The 20,665-nt window shown below is 34.9% G+C and overlaps 1 pseudogene; it reads right to left on the bottom strand.

The window, feature by feature from the left end:
- Positions 1 to 4,861: 4,861 nt before the first annotated feature.
- LOC148938957 (uncharacterized) lies at positions 4,862 to 6,016 on the bottom strand (annotated as a pseudogene).
- Between the last annotated feature and the right edge of the window lie 14,649 nt (positions 6,017 to 20,665).

The raw sequence follows: 20,665 nt of genomic DNA on the forward strand, positions 1-20,665 counted from the left end.
AAAATGAAAAAACTGATTTGGTCTAACGCGTATTAATTAACGTGAACAGAGTGATCGTCTTACAGTGAAACGTCAAACGTGTGAAACATGGTCGCAAAAAATGATCAACGCCTCCTCAACGCCTCGCTCTTTACGCTAAAGTTTTTATTGTTTAAAAAAAAGAGTTCAGAGAGTTCAAAAAAGAGTTCATATTTTACTCTTCACTGGTTGAAATTATCCGTATTTAGATATTCATTATAAGACGTATAAGAAATTAGTTAATAAACCGTTCCAGGTTCGCTGTTAATTTGTATTAAATTTGAATTAAAATTAAATACATATTAAATTATAATTAAATACGTTTTAAAAAACAGGAAAAATTAAATACATATTAAATTTAAATTAAAATTAAATACGTATTAAATTATAATTTCCATCACATGTAAAAGAAACAATGTTTTACGCCTCCTCAACGCTCCTCAACGCCTCGCTCTTTACGCTAAAGTTTTTATTGTTTAAAAAAAGTTTTATTGTTTGAGGCGTTGTTAAAAAAAAAACTGTATGTTTTTTAGCGAACCTGGAACGGTTTATTGGATATACGTAATTAAAGTTTTAGAGGCGTTGAAGAGTAAAATATGAAAAATATAATCACATGTATATTTTTACATGGTTTATAGTCTTACATTTTAGGGGGACGCTGGGAAAAGTGATCATTTTTTGCGAACACGTTTCACACGTTTGACGTTTCACTGTAAGACGATCACTCTGTTCACATCTTACAGTGATCACTGTGTCATGGAATGGAGTTACAGTTAGCGTTCAAGATCATATTGAGAACGTTCGTGATGGAAATTATAATTTAATACGTCTTTAATTTTAATTTAATATGGAATAAAATTAAGTAATTAAATACGTATTAAACAGCGAGGCTTTTTAATTCAAGTTTTACTCATTTTAACATTCATATTAGTACCTGTAGTCTCTTTGTTTGCTATTATTGTTTATTTAATTTCTTTTGAACTTCATTTATACTTCAATAGTAAAATATTTTTGTTTAGTTTTAATCTTAGTAGCATATTCAATTTGAGTTTTACTCATTTTAAGATTTATTTGTTCATTTATATTAGTACCTGCTGTATGTTCTGTTTTTGTGGTTGTTTATTTAATTTCTGATTGTTTTGAGTTTGAACTATCATAAGTTTTTATTTCTGCTGATCTAAGTTTAGTTAAATAATAATAATAATAATAAAAATCACCTGAAAGTAAGGATCAACATTAAAACTTAAAAAGAACAGAAATTATGACGTATATAAGGGGGATGCCCCTCCTCAATACCTCACTCTTTACGCTAAAGTTTGACTTTTTATTCCAATTATTTAAAAATAACTATTAGAATAATAAGCTTTTTCAAAAGTTCTAAAAAACTTTGGCGAAAAGAATCCAAAAATCTGGCACAACTAAAACGTGTTTTTAGTTCTTTAGTCTTTTTTCGTTTGTCATTATTTCATAACTTAATTATAATTGTTTCTATTATATTTCACAATGTCTCTCAGAGTAAAGGCTAATAAGCCAGAGGTGGCCACACATACCGAAGCTGACAACATCAAATAATAGAAAACTGTGAAACCAAAAATGAAAACTATATACCTACACTTTCTATGTGGGCCAAGATTTTTTCCGTTAGGTAAATGATGGTTTAATACAGAATAAACGACTCTTTACATTTTATTGCTAAACAAAATTTAATTTGCACAAAAAAGACAAATCATTTAGATAATATACATAAAGAAAGTTAAAACTATAAAATCACAAAAGGCAAACTGTCCAAACAGACACATTTCAAAGCTATTAGCATTTTTTGTTTCATTATGCTGTCATAATTACCACATCAGAATATCTGGCTGAAATAAGTCTCTTGTTAAATACCCGCCCTACCACAGTTTCTGTGGTAGGTTTAAGATTTTCCTTTTCTGTTGCGCTCTCTGTTGTCCCATAAACTACTTGGGCCACAGTCTGTTCTGTTTCATATTTGATTCAAGAAGAGCATCTAGCTGACTTGACAAAATAAGAAAGAATTAAACTAAACTAATAAGACAAGGTAATTTATTTTTCTAAGATGGAAACAACTGAATAGCTAATGTACTAGGTCGATTTGTGGGAATCAAAGGCTACTATGATCAGCATTGAAAAACATAAACAATTTTGATCACTTCACTTTCATCAATGGATCTAAAGAAGCTAAGATATAATACACAGTGGTGAGACACAATCTGTAAGACTGGTTGCAGTCTTTGGATATAAATCATTTTAGAATAAGGATATGGACATGAATCTAAATTCAGTCGTATACATGACAAGCTGTTTTTACAACTTCTTATAGGAATTAACAGTTTACCAAGAATAATAAATTTATCTCTAATCCTTCAAGCATTATAATTACTAACGGTGCCTGGCTAATACCCATTGCGGAAACTTCCTTAGCAGACAATCATCACAAAAAATGCTTCCTACCCATAAAATTGAGCAAAGAAAGGGAGAGAAAGATAAATGACAAGAAAGAAGAAAAGATGGAATTCTGGAACATTATACCAACATATTAAAATGAAACAATTAAATGAAAAACAAATGAGAGATGGGACCTAGGATTATACCTGACAGTCCTCACGAGGCCGGAGTCTTAAACTGAAATGTTTCTTTCTCCCTTAAACATTACGCCTTAGTTTTGCTTACCATTGCTTTGTCCTCCTGCTTGACCTCTTTAGACTCTTGCTTGACCTCTATGCTACACACGAAAACTAGCGTTCTGAATAAATTAAAATAAAGAAGTTTTTTTAAATTGCCCGTTACTTGAGGACAGCTTATAATCTAATTGAAGAACATTCATTCAATCTGCTTTTATTTCCTTTTCCTATCTTAGAAATAATGGTTAGGCGCAATATATTATATCGTCAATACTGTATATTGTATTAACAATATTGTATACTGCATTAATAAAATAATATTGTATTAACAATAAAGAGTAAAACGCAATGAGGAAGTTTTAAAGCCAATAATCTTCAGAAAGTAGAATTTAAACATTTTGGCTATAGATCTAATAAATGGAGTATAGGGTAAGAACATTTTAGGGTAAGAACATTTAGGGTAAGAAAAGTTTAGTCATAGCGGGTTTTGTTTGGTTGAGGTGCACATTTAAGTTCTGAGAAATTTTTTTCTCATTGTAAAAGACTTGTATGGCTATTATCTTGTATGGGTTATTCAATGGCTGCTCAAATTCAAAGTAGCAGTGTGAAATCTCTGATGCCTATTTAAATATGAAAAGTTGATAAAGCTTCTAGTGCAAATAATGCACTTTTGAGTTTTTTTCCCAGTGTGAATTCTTCAATGCACGTTTAAATGTGAAGTACAGGAAAAGCTTATGTCGCAAATATCACACTGAAAGGGTTTTTCCCCAGTGTGACTTCTCTGATGCACATTTAAACTTGAACCTTGTGAAAAGATTTTATGTCAAATATCACACTCGAAGTGCTTTTCACCAGTGAGAATTCTCTGATGCCTATTTAAGTTTGAAGAGTCGGACAAGTCATTGTTGCACAAAAAACACTGGTACGGAATGTAACCAGTGTGACTTATTTGATTAAAAGTTAAATCTGAATACTGGTAAAATCTTTTTTGGAAAATATCTAACTTGAAGGGCTTTCCCCCTGAGGGAATTTTTTTTTTGTGCATATTTAAAGTCGCAGCCCGTGTAAAAAGTTTATGGCAAATATAACAGTCGAAAGGCTTTTCCCCAGTGTGAAGTGCCTGATGCCTATTTAAATTTGAATCGTAGGAAAAGCTTTTGTTGCAATTACAACATTCAAAGGGCTTTTCCCCAGTGTGAATTGCCTTAAGCCTATTTAAATGTCAACTGTTGATAAAGCTTCTATTGCAAATAATACACGTGTGAGGTTTTTCCCAGTGTGAATTGCCTGATGCACATTTAAATTTGAAGTGCAGGAAAAGCTTTTGTCGCAAATATCACACTCAAAGGGTTTTTTCCCAGTGTGAATTCTTTGATGCACAATTAAAATTGAAGCTCGAATAAAACACTTCTGGCAAGTATCACATATGCAGAGATTTTCAGCACAGTGAATTATTTGATGTCTCTTTGATTGTTCCGCTCTGGAATAAGTTATGCTATAAGAAACACACTTGAAAGGAATACTCTCAGTGACGATTTTTTGATCCTATTTAAGTTATCAGAAAAGCTCCGTGCCATGTAAGTTGGATGAAAAAAAAAATACAACAAATGAAATATGAATTTTCAATGCTTAGATATTTCATGATATATTCTAGCAATAAATAATATAAAAAAAATTCCATTGTAAGCGTAAAAAGGGAGCTATTACATTTCAAATGAAATTAAAAGCAAACTAGCTGGCGATATAATCAGAGTATAATGAGTATATTTCAGAAATATAATCAGCATATTTCAAATGGATCAGAAGATGGATATAAAAGAGTTCAAAAGGAGAAACCTTTTTTCATTTGAGTGCCCTTGAGTAAGTGCAAATTTTAAACAGCCACAAGCAGATTGGTGAAGATTTTATAGCTGGAACCCAGCTATAAAATGGCTTTGATCTGAGTACTTCCGTTTATTTGTACGATTTCACGTACTTGAAATCTTTTACAGACACACGGTTTTGACTCAATATTCAGTAGCTGAAACAAATACGATTATTAAATGCTTTTTCCAACTATTTATTTGACTATATTCCTGCAAATATTTATAAAAGTAGGCAACATATTCTTACAAACTTGAGATTTGTCTTTTGTTTAAACACATATAGAAAATTAAGACATACGGAAAACGCTAACTTTTAGTTTAGAAAGACTCATTCTTTATCTCTAGATGATTCTGGTAAGGCTAAATGGAAACTGTATGAGCTCTTTGATGTCTAATGAAACTGCACTATTCAGTAAAACTATTCTAAAATTCATTACATTTATATGGCCTCTCACCAGTATGCACTCTTTGGTGCTTTTTCAAAGCGCCTGATTCAGAAAAACTCTTCTGATATAACTCGCATTTATATGGCCTCTCCCCAGTATGAACTCTTTGGTGCCTATACAAATTACAAGAGACAGAAAAACTCTTCTGACATATATCGCACTTATATGGTCTCTCACCTGTATGTACTCGTTGGTGCTTATTCAAAGCGCCTGATTCAGAAAAACCCTTCTGACATATATCACATTTATATGGCCTCTCACCTGTATGTACTCTTTGGTGCGTTTTCAAAGCGCCTGATACAGAAAAACCCTTCTGACATGTATCACATTTTTATGGCCTCTCACCTGTATGTACTCGTTGGTGCGTTTTCAAAGAGCCTGATTGAGTAAAACTCTTCTGACATATATCACACTTATATGGTCTCTCACCTGTATGTACTCGTTGGTGTACATTCAAAGCGCCTGATTGAGTAAAACTCTTCTGACATACGTTACACTTATATGGCCTCTCACCAGTATGCACTCTTTGGTGCTTTTCCAAAGAGCCTGATAGAGAAAACCCCTTCTGACATATGTTGCATTTCTATGGTCTCTCACCTGTATGCACTCGTTGGTGCTTATTCAAATTACAAGATTGCGGATAACGCTTCTGACATATATCTAACTTATATGGTCTCTCACATCTATGTACTCGTTGGTGCTTTTTCAAAGAGCCTGATTCAGAAAAACCCTTCTGACATATATCACATTTATATGGCCTCTCACCAGTATGCACTCTTTGGTGCTTTTCCAAAACGCCTGATTCAGAAAAACCCTTCTGACATACATTACACTTATATGGTCTCTCACCTGTATGTACTCGTTGGTGCGTTTTCAAAGGGCCTGATTTAGAAAAACTCTTCTGACATATATCGCACTTATATGGTCTCTCACCTGTATGTACTCGTTGGTGCCTATCCAAACTACAAGAGACAGAAAAACTCTTCTGACATATACCGCACTTGTATGGTCTCTCAACTGTATGTACTCGTTGGTGCTTATTCATAGAGCCTAATTTAGAAAAGCTCTTCTGACATATATTACATTTATATGGTCTCTCACCTGTATTTACTCGTTGGTGAGTTTTCAAAGAGCTTGTTGTAGAAAAACACTTATGTCATACATTAAACTTATATGGTATCTCACATGTAAGTAGTCGTATTTGCTTATCCAAAGAGCCTGGTGCAGAAAAAATCTTTTGACAAAAATTGCAGGTGTCACTAATTTCGGATTTTCCGTGTTTTAAAAGCAAATGCTGATTTAAATCATCAACATTTTTACACAAGCATATTGGACAAGTTCCTTCATTGGCTAAATAATTTCCCACAAAGTTTGAGTGGTCTTCCATTACCGCACAACAAATTACACAGTGGTTACTGCTTGTTTTTGGGTGTAAATGCAACATATAAAAAAATTCCTCATTTCCACATGAAGAACATCGCCAGATGGATCTGCTCCATCTAATTTGCTGTTCAACTACTTTGCTGCTCAATTTCTTTAACAATACAGCAGGAATTCCTTTTTCGAGTTGGAGCTGTTTTGCAGCATCTGAAAAGTGTACTAAAGTGCACTCTTTCTTTTCGGAATATACAGCTTTTTTATGATTAGAGATATTAATTAAATCTTTTAAATTTTCGGATTTATTTGATTAAACCGGCCCAGCAACAAATTAGTCTTTTATTTTTTATTATCGTATGTCATTAGACTCATTATCTGAAAACGGCAGGATAGCTCGGTCACCTAAAATAGACGGAAGATTAAACTTAAGATTTCAGAAAAAACTCTATATATAAAAGCAACAACTTGTTAGAAATACTTTTCCAAGGTGACCAAGTTCCAAAAAGAATTCTTTTATTTAGTTTTAATCAAAAACAACAGAATTTTGAAGAAGAAAAATTATTTAGAGATAAATAAAAGTCATTTAAGACTACGAAACCAGAATGAAGACTAATACAATCAATGCAACCAAATTTTTGAAATAAAAATAATTGCAGCTTGTATTATAAACCAAGATTATGAAGGAGGTAGCTTTCGTTTCAAATCAATTACCTTTTATTTTATTTTTTTAAGTTAGTGATGCAAGATGGCAACTATAAAAATGCAAGTTTGGGTTTAAGTAAACCCAGTATTAAAGGGTTCTGTAAACTATTGTTTTTGCACAGCAACTTTACATGGAACCGGTGGTTAAAGAGACTTCGGAGGGGGCTCAATAGATTGGAAATTAAAAGTTCTATTCCTTTTTAAGAGCAAAAAGTGACCAAATAAGAACTCTTGCCACCCTTGTCCCCCGTTACCTAGGATGAAAAAACCCTTGCAGGCTCCGTGACAGGCCATAACTACTGTCGATGGTAAAGTGTTTAAACATGCGTTTTATATTGGAAAAAGTAGGCTTGTGAAATATCTGAGGGTAACAATATACCCAGAATTATTATGATGAATTATTTCTCTGTTTTGGGGTCAAGAAATACCAAAGTAGTCGGAAAAACTGATTAAAGTTAAAAAAGTGGGAGGGAGAGAGCGTCATCAAAATCACCCAGTCCCTAAATAAAATTTAAGCTGTTTCAATCATTAAATGATGACAAAATACAAAGCTAATAAATTTATTAATATTCACATCAAATACACCAAGGTGATAAAATCCACGCTACCATCCTTCCCTTATAAATTCCGCAATCAGTTTCGTTATAAATCAAATATTAATTTTATTTTCAGTAGTTCTTCCCAAGACTGATCGAGACACCTATAGTTTTCACTACAAACAAGAGTTTGGCTACTATCCGTTTCCCTAACTGTGAAAATCTAAATATTGCGTATTTGGCACTTTACTAAAACGAATTATATTATAAATGTTTTCTTTTGTACTTATTACAATATTAAAAATAAAACGAAAATTGCATTGCAATGAAATCTTGAGCTGATGAGCTTTCAGTAATTAATATCATTATATATCAAATATTCAGTTTAATTTTATTAGTTTTCTCCATGACGGTTCAAGAGATACAGGTTTTAGTAAAGCGCTGATGACGCAATAGGCTTTATACTTTTACCATTACGGAAAGGGGCAGTTGCCAAACTCTTGTTTGCAAATAATTTTTGTCCGTTATAACCTTGATTTGCACATTCAATTTAGGTTTCACTCGTTTTGAAATTTATTTCTTCATTTATATTAGTTCCTCTTGTATGTTTGTTTGCTATGAATATACATTTAGTTTCTGCTCTATCTGGATTTCAAAGCGTGAACACATATTTGAACTGATTTCTTTGAGCTTGAAAATATCATTAACTCAGTGATTACGGAAGTGTCACGATACTGTAAAGGATTACAGTTACAAGTGCCTTTTTAATTGGATATCACTTCATTATTATAGCATTGGTGGACGTGATTTTTGCAAGATATTATTGGAAAGCGGGGGGATTTAATTGCCCCCCTTGCGAGTAAGTTTTCGTTTCCTGCTTAATTTTTAATTAGCTTTGGAAGATCCTGTCCACTAAAGATAGGTCAACTTTCGATTTATTGGATTATTATTTTCATCTTCAGAAGGGAGATTTGGCGGTAGCTCAGTTCAAGGGATATCCCCTCTGGCCAGTCCGGATTGTTAGCATAACTAACCAAAAAGAGTATACGACAAAATTCATTGTTTTTTGCTACGGATCCCATGACCTTTAGACAGTGGTGGAAGCGAATGTTCTTTCATATAGTGGAAATTATGCGGAAGCTTCGAAAAAAAACGGGTAAGGGCGTAAATCATGATTTCCGTGAGTGTGAATCTTCTGCTGGTTTTTACTATCAGTTTCTGAAAAAGAAAACTCCGAAAGTCGCGGGTGCTGATTTAACTTCTTCGAGCGAAACATCTGAAATCCTAAATCAGCTTAATTTAGCACAAGATGAAGTTACAAAGCTTAAATTTGGCCTAGTTAAAGAAATAGAGAAAAAAGTTCAGGAAAAAGTTGTTTCGATGACGGGAGTAGCAGGCTCATCACAACAAGCCGCTCTGAACCCTGAACTGATTGTTTCAGAAATATATGACTCGATCACGCTAGAATACAACGTAAAGTTTGAGAAAATAGAAAAACTGTGTTCATCGCTGGATAGCCAGATTCAGTCATTAGAGCTTCCAGTGGCCACTATTGAGGAAAAGCTGGACGATTACGAACAGGAGCGTTTGCTTGATTCTTTAGTTTTTGTCGGAGGGAAGCAGGACCCCGTACACGACCTGGGTACTACTGTTCTTGATATAATGAAGGGAATGGGTGTAAATGTCCAAAAAGAACAGTTGTTGTCAGTGAACCGTTTTAGACTTCCGAACGCTCCCCGGAATATCCAGACACCTACGGCTGTTGCGCCAGTTATCGTTAAATTTGCAACTAAAGATACGTCGTATAATATTTTCAGAGCGAAATCAAAGCTGGCGAAATCATGTGTATTCGTCACTGAATATCTTACGAAAATGAAAAAAACGATTTTTGAAGGTGCGAGAGACAGATATAGTGTTAGAAACGTGTGGTCTGATCGTGGCCGTGTTTACAAACGTGAGCAGGGTGATAGCCACCCAACACGAATCTGCTCACTTGTTGACACTCTTTAGTGTTTTAGTAAATGTTGATTATTTGTGTTTTTTGTTTTTTTTTCTTTCTTTTTTTTCTCTTTTTTTTTTTTAGATTAAGAGAAATTATTTTATTTCCTTATTTATGTTGAATGATTTTTCTTCATTGAATATATTTATACGTAATCCGCTCCGTATTGAAGATCATTTAGAGGCTCAAATTGGAAGTGATGATTTGCCTATTATTAATTCAAAGCCTCTTCGTCAGAGTTCTTATATATTGCCGTCGCAAATTAGTAGAGACATGTCGCTGTGTCTTTGCACGTGGAATTGCCACCTTACTACGGGATATTTAGATGTTTTTCAGATGATTGAGATATCTTCTTCAAAATTTGATATAATGGGTATTTGTGAAACTTTTTTGAGTTCTGACCAATATCTCTCGGCTTTTTCTTTTCCAGGATATGATTCTGAGGTAAGGAACTGATCAACTATGAACCGAGGAGGCCTGGGATTTTTGATTAAGAAAAATATGAAGTATCTGGTGAGGGAGGATTTGGGTGTATGGATAGAAGGTAAGATTGAAAGTTTTTGTTTGGAATTAGAAATTGAAAAAGGAAAGTTTTAATTAGTGTGGTGTATAGGCCGCCCAGTGCTCGCCCGGATGAATTTGTAGCAGGTTTTGATGAGTTGATGAGGTTGGTTTTGTCTACAAGCATGGATTTTGTTTTGTATGGGTGATTTTAACCATAATCTTTTAGATCTTTCAGGTGATAATTTGGATTTTTTAATTATATGATTTCAAGTGACCTTTACCCTTTAACTTGTGTACCTACCCGAATCTCTACTCATTCTGCGACCTTAATTGATAACGTTTTTGTGGGACCTAGCTATTTGAGTCAAAGCTATGCAGATGTGATAGTATATCCAGGCTCAGATCATCTTCCGGTAATTGCTCATGTGACGTGTCTTAGAAAATGACGTATCCTAGCAAAAAAAATACTGACACTTGAGTTGAAAAAGCAAAATTTGAATAACTTTGCCGAGGTGTTGAGCTGTATCATGTGGGAATCAGTTCTGACGATTCCTGATGAATATTCTCTAGCGCACAATCAGTTCTTGTATATTTTCCAACGGATTTGTGAGAAAACATGCCCCTTGCGCTTGACCAAACAAAAGAGGGACTATCCCCGCAAGCCGTGGATTACAGAGGCAATAATAGACCTGATAAAAAAAAGGAACTTGTTATATGAGCAATATCTTAATAGTCAGGATGACGCAGATTTTACAGAGTTCAAGCGAGTGAGAAATAAGGTGAACAGTATGAGAAGGCAAGCAAAGAAGAAGTATTTTGAAGAAAAGTTTTCTGATAATAAGGGAGATACCAAAGCCACATGGCAGGTTATTAATGAGTTTATGGGAAATCAGAAAAGTAGTCAGTCGCCTTGCATTGATATAAACCGAAGCTATGTGAGTGATAAAAATATAGTCGCGAATCATTTTGGCCAGTTTTATTCTCAGGTTGGCTCGTCTGTTCAAGAGAGTGTAAGGTGGGACAGGGAAAATTTTCTTAGCGAGGAATTCGTGGACTCTCGTGGAGATACTGTTGAGTTCCAGTTTGAAAAGTGTACAAGTGATGAAGTGATTAAAATAGTGAAAAATATAAAACCGAATTCTGCTGGAATAGATGGCGTGAATCTGAGAACTTTTGAAGCTGTGTTAATGTATATACTACCATGTATTCTACATATTATTAATTTATCTATGGAAACGGGGACCTTTCCAGATGCGTTGAAGCAAGCTAAAGTTATCCCGCTTTACAAAGGGGATGCCACGTCAGATACTGGAAACTGAAGACCAATATCGATACTGCCTTTATTGTCAAAAATTTTGGAAAAAGTAATTCATCGCCGTCTATATGACCATCTCACAAAACATAGCCTACTCAGTGACACCCCCAATTCGGGTTCCGAAAAGGTCATTCCACTAGTCATGCTGCCATTCATCTTGTTGATTTGTAAATAATTGTTTAGTAAAAGGTGAAATCCCCCTAAAAGTATTTTTTGATTTTAAGAAAGCATTTGACACGGTGGATTTTAAAATTTTGTTGCAATGATTAGAATGCTTAGGTGTTAAAGGAGTGAGTTTGAAGTGGTTTGAAAGTTATTTGTATGGGAGGTCTATTAAAGTAATGATTGATGATGCTATTTCTTCCCCTTATCAAGTGTCGTGTGATGTGCCACAGGGATCGGTCTTTGGTCCACTTCTATATCTGGTTTATGTGGATAGCATGAGGTTTTATATTCCAGATTGTTGCTTAACGTCATTCGCTGATGACACTGCAGTTACGTTTTCTAGTCGTTGTTTGGATAGTCTCGTGTTGAAAGTGAATTGTGTTCTGAGAAATTTCCATGTTTTTACTAGTTTGAGTTTGTTATCAGTTAATGTTACTAAGACTAATTTTATTGTATATTCTAGAGTAGGCAAACCCAGTGATATTGATGGTAGAATTCTGTTTAATATTAAGCCTGTAGTTCAACTTCAAGAAATCCGGTACTTTGGGTTTTACATTGATTGTAATTTTTCGTGGAAACGCCACAGTAATGTTGTTGCCGCAAAGGTTGCAAGTGGCCTTGGAGCGATTCGTCGTTTTAAAAATTTCTTACCTCAGAGAGTTTTATTGCTTTTATACCATGCTTTGATCCACCCATATGCTTCGTATGGCTGTATGTTATGGGCAAGTAATTTCTATGTGAATTTTAAACGTTTTCAGACTCTTCAAAATAGAGCGATGCGTCTTATTGGTGGGTATGTTTAAGGTGTAAATAACACTTCAGCTTGCTTCAACAAGTTGCAAGTGTTGAATGTAGGACAGTTACGAGACTACCAAATAGGAATTTTTGCTTATCAATGCTGGAATGATGTTAGTCCAGAGGTTTTTCGTGATTATTTTAATGATAATAGGCCTTTGCACCATTATGAAACTCGTCATGCTAGTGATTTTATTGTTCCGAATAGAAGTGGAACCAGGGCCGGCTTCCAAACTAGATTTTCAGGACTTAGTGTGTGGAACTCTCTTCCGGAGAGTAGTCAGGCGGCTGAGCACATGGGGTCATTTAAAAGTAAATTGAAAAAATATTTTTTAGGTCAAGGTTCATAGTTTTTTTTTTTTTTTCTTTTTTATTATTATTATTATTATTTATCTTTATTATTATTATTAAATGAATTGATGAGAGATTGATTGATTTCTTTTTTTTTTGTAGTGTTTGTATGTAATTTGCGTGTGTTGTTTTTTTAGTGTATGTACCCGCCCAGTCGCAAGTGCTTTTTGGTATCTTTCTTGGGGCGGGTATTGGCATATTTGTTAAATATATTTTGATGTTAAATAAAATGAACTGAACTGAAAACTGCTCGTTTTGAGTTTTGTTTATTCTAGGCCTACCACAGGTTCAATTGGTGAAAAATAGGGACTTAGTGATCTCTTTTTAGTCGAAAAAGGGACCTCTCTAGGGACCATTTTGGACGCAAAATGGACCCCAAAATGGACCCCAATGGACCGTCGTCGATCGTGCCCTAAATATTTGTTCTGATTCCCACATCACAGCAGAATTAAACTTTATCAAGGACATACTTTTTGGAAATGTGTATCCTATTTTATTTATTAATAGTGTAATTAACTGTAGACTGAAAAGACATTCCCGTAAAATTAATGATAGTTTACCAAGTGAGATGTCTGACAAGCCCTTAAACATAATTTACCTCCCCTATATCCAAAAATCACTACAAATCTTAAAAACGTTTGCACAAAAAATAATCTGTATGTAGTATTCACAAATAATTTTAGAATCATAAATTTTCTAAATTCTGGTAAAGATAAAACCCCAGTTACTCGCCAAAGAGAGGTCTATCAAATACCATGCGATTGTGGCAAATATTATATAGGTAGAACACACCAGAATTTAGAAAAGCGCATACAACAGCATAAAGATGATATTGTCAAAGCTCTAAATTCTAATATTTCCACCGTTTCATCTGATTCTGCATTAGGCAGCCATATTTTGAAAATCCTAGCCACAATATACTTTTTGATGAATCTAGTCTTATCAGCAATTACCTAGGCATAAAGCAGGTAGTCCGAGAATTAATTGAAATCAAACTTAAGATTAATAATAATATTTCACTAAATAGCGACCTAGGGGAACATACACTAAATGCTCTATACACAAATTTAATTAAAAATGATATTAAAAAATATTTTAAAAAACCGATAGACATTAACACAGAACCGCTCACAAAAAGACCTTTGAGGTTAGCTGCCAAAAAGGCTGGATTAGCAATAAGAACGTGTTTTTAATTTATTTTTCTTTCATCTCATTGAATCGCCTTGTTTTACCTTACTTTTTATCAGTCCTGGTTGAAATTCGCTGAAGTAAGGATGCTAGGACTGCTTTAAAATTTTTTTTTTACTTTTTTGGTTTTATTGGTCGCGTTTTTTTGTGTCTTTTTTCTTTCATATATTTTTTTGTCTTGCTGAGGACGTCCCTAGGACATGGGGCCGTAATATTCATTAAAATTATCTCCAGTGTCTTACAAAAAGATGTCCCTTTTGTTCTTCGTACTTTTGTTGTTTGTTACCCAACGTATCTATCATAAACAGTTTTGCATTCCAAGATTGCTCATTCATCGAAACTCTTTCTTTGCTGAGAACTCACCTAGTAAGTGAGAAACTCTCCTCAATGCTGCCAGACCCATGTGAAATTCCCAAAGCTTTTTTTCACGACTTCAGACAAGTTTGGCTATTTTCCTCCCTGGATCACGTTGTCCCACTTGTCGTTGACCCTTCCTGACTCCAATGGAAGTCCGGAAAACTGGAATAGCTTAAACGCGTCAACTAAAATGTCTTTTTGCATCGCGATGGGTAACCTCCTGGCAGCATATATTAACTGTGAGCAGAACTGGCTTTGAAACTTCATTGGGATGCAGAAAAATTAACACTTTCAATAACTGCTTTCTGCCGACTTCATCAAGGGTCGTTTTCCAGAAATAAGGTCCAAGAGCATCAGTTAAAATATAAGCAAACTTAGTTTGCTCAAAGGAAAAGTTTTTGACCGCTGTATCCTGGGACATTTTTCCATTTACATCTGCTATTCCGTCTGTGGATTTCCCAAAATAGTCAGAATCAATCATCTTCAGAGCTCAGGTAATTTCTGCAATTGTTGTTTCAACCCACACTACGTAATGGACAGTTTTGCTAGTTTGCCGCTCTCCATGGTAAATACTGCCAGAAATGAAGCTGATTAGGGGTTAGCTTTTTGGTGACATTCGTCTTATGTTCAGCAAGTCTGGCGTTCTGCAGTAAAGCGTAGGAGCGCTTATGGTGTTTTTTATCATTAATAATATAATTATAAAATTCGTTTATGTATGATATATTCAAAGCTATTTGAAGGGGCAAAAAACAAAATCTCAAGCAGTGGTTCCCAACCGATTTTGGGCCATGCCCCACCTAGGCATTTCTAGAATCCTGATGCCCCCTCATGAAATTTAAATTTTGTTACCCAAAATTCTACAAGTATCAACCTGAAGAAAGTTCAAAAGGCCATTAACTTTGTATCTTTTTCAAGTTGTCCTCTAGGGGTATTTTATGCGAATTAAAATTTCTTTCGGTATGCAACACGTTTCCTACAATGGATGACGGCGTTGCAATATTATCATGTATCTGTTTTTTAGAAGGGTGTACGCTCTGCCTATAACCCACCAAAAATATGCCCATGCCCCTCGGTGGGGTGTATGCCCTATGTTGGGAGTCAAGGATCTAGAAGCAAATTAGGGTTGTAATGGACAAAAAAAGGTCTAGAAGAAGGCAATTAACACCCCTACTACACCCTAGTTATCATAACTATTCATTTCTGCCTTAATAGAGTTTTTCGCTTGAATTTATGATATTTGAAATGTCTTTTTTATTCTTAAAGTTCCAATATCATTCTTCATAAATTTTCACGTTTCCATCGTGGTTAGTGTGACTCAATTTTCAGTGCACACAAAAAGCATAAATGGACAAAAAAACTCACTTGATTCTAAATTTATAGATATATAAAGACTGTGGATATTTGAAAACATACCCTCGCTCTTGATAGTAGAAATTAAATAAAAAAAACAAGTTTTTTAAACTGAAAGTAAGGAGCGACAAAAAACTTAAAACGAACAGAACTTATTCCGTATATGAAAGGGGCTGTCCCCTCCTCAACACCTCGCTCTTTACGCTAAAGTTTTTTATTGTTTTAAAAAATAAAGTTGTGAGACAGAGTCAAACTTTAGCGTAAAGAGCGAGGCGTTGAGGAGGAGACAGCCCCTTTCATATACGGAATAATTTCTGTTCGTTTTAAGTTTTAATGTCGCTTCTTACTTTCAGTTTAAAAAACTTGTTCTTTTTAATTAATTTTTTAAAGTTTTCGAATAAATTAAGGTTTTGATCTTTGATCACCGTACATGAATAATTAAAACAACATTTTCATATTAATTTACTTTTATTTAGTTAAATGGCCTTCTCGAAACTTGTTTAATTATATTTACGAACGTTTTTTTTTAGTAATAAATATACGTAACTTACGAATTAACTTACGTAACGAACTTCTATATTCATATATTTTTAATTTGTTTATTAGGGGGTTCGCCACCTAGTCAATACCTTGCTCTTTAAGCGAAAGTTCGAATTTTGTTCCAATTCTGTAAAAATGACCGCTTAATCACAAAGACCGTTAATTAGAATAAATAGCTCTTATGAAAGTACTAAAAAATCTTTGGCTTAAAGAGCGAGGTATTGACTACGGGGTGAACCCAATCATATATGTAATATTTTCTGTTCGTTTGAAGTTTCGATGTTGCTGCTATTGCAGTTGAAATAGCTGTTTTTTTATATTAAATTTCTGATCTTGCTTTAAATAATGCTGGGAAGTCCGGCGTCCCCTTCATAGCAATATCCCTTCCCCCATGACAACTTCCTTCATGGAAAGATCCTCCCACATAACCCCCGAACCACCCCCCCCACTACCAGGAAAAATCTCCCCTGAAAACGTCTGTATACTTCCAAATAACCAATACTATATGTTAACATTGAGTAAAGTTCATAACTTTCAGTCCTCCCCCCGGGAATTTCGGGGGATTAAGTCATCCTAAAAGACATACTTATTATATTTTCGAACACGCTGAACAAAATGGCTATCTCAAAATTTTGATCAGGTGACTTTGGGACCAAAATGAGCATGGGAGGGGGCCTAGCTGCCATCCATTTTTTTGGTCACTTAAAAAGGGCACTAGAACTTTTAATTTCCATTCCAATGAGCCCTCCCACGATATTCTAGGACAACTGGGTCGATACGATCACCCCTGAAAAAAAAAATAAAATAAACACTCACCCGTGATCTTTCTTCTGGCAAAAAATGCAAAATTCCACATTTTTGTAGATGGGAGCTTGAAACCTCTACAGTAGGGTTCTCTGATACGCTGAATATGATGGTGTGATTTTCATTAAGGTTCTATAAATTTTAGGGGGTCTTTCCGCCTTTTTTCAAAAATCAGCCAAATTTTCTCAGGCGCCTAACTTTTGATGGGTACAATTAAACTTAATAAAACTTATTTATTTGAAATCAGCATTAAAATCTGATTCTTTTGATGTATCTATTTGTATCAAAATACCGTTTTCTAGAGTGTCGGTTACCATTGAGCCGGGTCGCTACTTACTTACAGTTTGATAAATCCAGTTTGGGAAAATCAAAATCAGGTTCAAGGTTTGTAGACGTACAAGATGAAACATTTGAAGCAATATCTTCCTGTTTAGGTGATGACACAGGATCTGTACTCGCAAAAAATTGTTTGTCCTCATTTGGGAATATGTCTTCAAATTCTGACAGAAATTAAAAAAATTAAATTCAGATTTAGAACCAACACTAGAAGGTAAATCTACCGCTCCTCTAACACTGAACGAAGGTTATTACTACTACTGACAACCTGCTGCAGCACTAAGCCAACACAGTTGTGCATGATCTTCATCCATCTAAATCTATTCAAAAACTCCGTCTTTTATAACCCTCCCTAGATCTCTCTGTAAGACTTCCTCTCACCCCATTCGGGGGCGACCTGCTTTCGTTGGTCCTATACAGTTGCCCGACAAGGACGAACTTGGGAAATGTGTCATCCTTCATCCGCAGATTGTGTCCTAGACATTCTGTACTTTTAACCCTAGAAAGCAGGATTGAACCATATTTTTTAATATCGCTCGCTGTTTGAAACATGGTCGGTCAGTCAGGTACCCAAAACAATTCGTAGTCGATTTCTCGGAAAATAACTAGCGCAGTGGCATCACAGTGGCTTCCAATATTTTAATCTTTGTGTAGACCTATCTTGATATGCTACTTTTAACATCTTCACTGCACCCACCGTCTTTACTGATAATTAATAAAAAAAAAATTTTACACAAATAAGTTTTTCAAAAAAAAAGTAAAGAACTCCATTAAACCAAAAATAAACAAAAATAGAACCAAATAATCTACCAAGCATACAACTGCCAAATACAGTACCAATAAATAAATGAAAACCAAAACAAACAAAAATTAAAATAAGTCAAACTCAAAACGAGCAGAAATTAATCTGAGTAGGGTTGTAAACCCTATGCTTTCTAAGAGCCAGAATATAATTTGTACTTTACCGAAAAAAATTCAAATTAATTTATTTAAAAAATGTGCATTGTCAGTTTAACATACATAATCTTATATTAATTCATTAAACTCATAATTAATTTTTGATTTATTAAATTCATAAAAAAGAAAAAATTTAAAAGAATTTTTTCAGTAAAGTACTAATTATATTCTGGCTTTTAGAAAGCATAGGGTTTAGAACCTTATGCTATGAACCTGGGGAAATGCGGGGCTTGGGGGGGGAGATTCTCCCAACGATTAAGTTCGACTATTAAAAGGGAAATCGCGTTCTCAATTTCAAATCAACAGAGCCCTTTTTTAATTTTTTACGACAACGCTTCCTATAAGAACATTATATACCCCAAGGGCTGGCAACCTGAGCCCTAAGGGCAGTGAGAGGGCGGTCATACTCAAACACATAAGGTCCTGCCCTTCAACTACGTTCAACACCAGGGCTATGTAAACCTATTGATCGGAAGTTGGGGAAAATGATGAACGTGGGGGGGGGGGGGGGTAACTTTTATAGTCAGTGAGTTATTTATATTTATAAGTAGTAGGTTAAATATTTCAGTGAGTTATATATTTCTGTATATAGATTATATAGGACTAGTCAGTGAGTTATACATATTTATAAATAGAAGGTTAAATATGTCAGTGAGTTATATACTTCTGCATATAGCTTATATAGGCGTAGTCAGTGAGTTATACATATTTATAAGTAGTAGCTTAAATATGTCAGTGTTATATATTTTTGTATATAACTTATATAGGCCTAGTCAGTGAGTTACACATATTTATAATTAGTATGTTAAATATGTCACAGACTTATATATTGATGTATATTACTTATATAGGACTAGTGAGCTATATATATTTATAAGTAGTAGGTTAAATATGTGAGTGGGTTATATATTTCTATATATATCTTATATATTCAGTGAGTTACATATATTTAGAAGTAGTAGGTTAAATATGTCAGTGGGTTATATATTTCTGTATAAAACTTATATATTCAGCGAATTATATATATTTATAAGTAGTCTGCGTGTTTGGGTACCTCCATAGGAGGTACAGACCAAAGGGGGACCTTGTCCCCGAGGGTCCATAATAGAACCTTGGACACCCTCTCCCGGAGTCATAAATACAGGCGGAGGAAAAATGCCCCTGAAATGTACGCTCAAACGGACCCACTGGTTTGTCCATAAGTCCCATGAGTTGCAAACCTTCTTCCAGTACTGGGTTAAACTGCAAGGTGATGCAGAACACCATTGCGGGAGGATTCTCTATATGAGATCAACTGTGGCAGGGCGTAAGATCCAGATCTATGGATAACGGACTCTGCAAAGGGTTGCCTCGACATTTTCGGGGTACCTGCAAGAATGGGGACCTAGCGGTCAACTCTATTCCCACTTGAGAAGTGGCGCTCCTCGAGAAAATTATAGCCTAGTAAATGACACAGCAGTTGCACGGGATTCTGACGAATGGACGATTCTTCTGGGCTTGGTATGTTTTTATGGGCATGTTTGGGCTGAAAAACCTTTTCCTAGCTAATTTATCTATTATGGGTTGCCTCCCCGTAGTAGCATAACATTTGTAAGCATGAATATATAATGAGTCGGAGGTAATAGGCTTGAGAATATCTGTGCAAGATTTTGACTCTTGTTGATAGAAGAGAATCGCTAAGTGCTGAAAACAATGTTTTGACGAAGATGGGCCCAAGATTGCATAAAGTCTCCATTCAGGGAGGTCCCAGGGACTTCTTGCTGGCCGGTTTTAAGCCGGCTTAAGCACTTCGGTGTAGACTTGAAACAATATGTGATCTCCGTCCTGCACTGGTATCTCGGATCATTGCTTTTTCTGACACAAAAATAATTTCAATGATTTAAAGAATATGAAAATTGGAACTTGGAATGTTACGAGATTAAAAATGACTATCGTATCGACATTTTGACTGAAAAATCTATTCGAACTGGATTTATTAGGAGTTTCAGAAGCTCATATCCCAGGGGTAGGAAGCATGAAATTAGGTGATATAGAATTTGTTTACTCAGGCAGGAAGGATGGGGTACATAGAGAGGGAGTGAGGCTCATGATGAATAAGGAAGCTGCTAAGTCTTGTTTAGGCTGGGAAGGTATTAATAATAGAATACTAATTGCTCATTTTATGACTAGAAAGTCCAGGGTATCAATTATAGTAGACACGCCCCTGTAGAACCAACTGACGGAGATACCAAGGGATGAATTTTACTTACTGTTACAGGAGGAAATAGATATGATCCAAGGTAGAAATATGATGTTATTACTTGGAGATTTTAGTGCCAAGGTTGGTAGAGATAGGGATAGATGTTATCCTAGCCTAGGTCCATTTGGTGTAGGAAATGAAAACAGCAATGGATACAGACTTTTGCAATTTGTGGGTAT

This window comes from Artemia sp. Qi Xiang Cuo, unplaced genomic scaffold (assembly GCF_049724085.1).
Source record: "Artemia sp. Qi Xiang Cuo unplaced genomic scaffold, ASM4972408v1 HiC_scaffold_23, whole genome shotgun sequence".
Classification (NCBI taxonomy): Eukaryota; Metazoa; Arthropoda; class Branchiopoda; order Anostraca; family Artemiidae; genus Artemia; species Artemia sp. Qi Xiang Cuo.